Genomic DNA, 1,909 nt, shown 5'->3' with positions numbered 1-1,909 from the left:
TTTTTTTTTTTTTTTTTTTTTTTTTCCCCCCCCCCCCCCCCCCCCTTATGCTTCCAGGTCTGGGTGGAAGTTTAAAAAATTGTTGAATGGGTTTAGGATTAAAATTCAGTTGTCAAATTTAACTTCGATATTGATTTTTCTCTTTGTATTTTGTAGCCACACAAACCTATGATTTGTAATAATGAAGGAAGGTCAGGTTTTTTTTTTTTTTTTTAAACAAGGATATCTGCGTAACTCAAGAACTGTGCCTCACATTCCCACAGATTACATTTGGTATTTACTGGCCACCTTTTTGAGGAACCCAGTGGATCAAGATTAACTATAGTTATAATTTCTTCTGACAAACCGCTTCCTCCAAGCTTCTTTCTTCCAGGACATTGAGTTTACCGGGACAAGTAACATCAGCAGGCGTGTGGGGATGTAATGGGGGAAACGTGACTCGCCCACATGCAACCGTGGACTTCCTGTTTTAAATATACACTTTTTAAATAAGTAAATTGTTTGAAGTTTCTTTGCTGGTTTAGTTTGTGTTCGTCAAGTGCCACTGGTTTTTAGAAAGAAACGCTCTGAAGTTAAATGTCTGCTTAGTTTTTTCTGGACAGACTTCAGACCACTGGAGTCTTAGTAATAAACATGCTCGTTTGTAATCATCTGTGTATTTCTAATGCTTACTGTTTTATAAGTCCTAAAATAATAGAACACAGTAGCCAGCTCTCTGTTTAGAACATCAACACAAGAAAATGTCTAGTCTCAGAGATTAGTGAAATTCACTAAGTAATACAGAAATCCTCAGGAGGCCAGTTTATTCCAAACTACAAGGGCGTTTTAGCATTGAAAATTATTTCCTTTTCGTCTAAATGCTGTTGATCACAAATCATTAAGGTTCATACTCCTGGGACTCAACATATCAGCACATCCTGGTACTAGTAATACTATTATCTACACTGGAGTTAATAACTGAATAGAAATGCATTAAAATCTCCTCAGGGGGTGAGGTGGGAGTTGTGGAAACCTTGGCCTGAGGGTGGACTGGTGTAAGGTCAAGGGACACCACAATGAGTCCATCGGCCAAGCCACACATTTAACGGCAAGGAGGGAGGGGGGGGGGGGAGTGTCTTAAAGTGATTTCTTCTCGTCTTTCAGATTCGCACAGAAATTGTAGTTCTAGTGAGGGAAGTTGGGCTTAAATAGGATGGTTATAGGTTCAACTGTTGGTCAGGGGAAATCCTAATTGTTCTGTCTGGGGGGAGAGGGGAATATGAAGAACCATACCAATAAAAGATGGATATGTTTGTCCACCAGGGATAGTTTCTCTTCTAAAGAGCACAGATTGTGCTTCTATATTTTTGTAGGTTGATTTGCACGTCGGGAAAATTTAGTTTTGGTTTGACTTTGGCTAAATTGACTCTCGCTAAATAATTAATGTAATGTAATGTAGAAGTGACTGATCTGAAATCTGAATCAAAAGTTGAGTCCAGAATATTTGGGATTTATGGGATGACAAGAAAAGTTCTGTAATTTTATAAATTCAGAAATTAGGGAAATATTTTATCCAAAGAGTTTAACATTATAGAACATCACTGTGCTGTAAAATTAGGGACAAAACTGAAACTGAAATACATTTGAGTAAAAGACTCTGTAGACCTTCTCATCTGTATACTTAGCTCACACATAGTTAAGACAACCATAGTTATTTTATTAGGTGACTAACTATAGTTATTTTATTGATTTATCAGTAGAAGCATGAATATAAAAAGGTGTTCTAGACACAAGTTGTCCTCAGCAGCAGAAACGTCCACAGCGAGCAGCTTTGACAGGAAGTCAGGCTGAACCTCCATCATCAGTGTGTTTGCTGCTCCCAGAAAAACTCGATTTATTAGAAACTGATCATCAACAGATGCTTGTTTTT

This window comes from Micropterus dolomieu, linkage group LG23 (assembly GCF_021292245.1).
Source record: "Micropterus dolomieu isolate WLL.071019.BEF.003 ecotype Adirondacks linkage group LG23, ASM2129224v1, whole genome shotgun sequence".
Taxonomy (NCBI): domain Eukaryota; kingdom Metazoa; phylum Chordata; class Actinopteri; order Centrarchiformes; family Centrarchidae; genus Micropterus; species Micropterus dolomieu.
The sequence above is the reverse complement of the archived record's forward strand: the minus strand, read 5'-3'. Positions refer to the sequence as shown.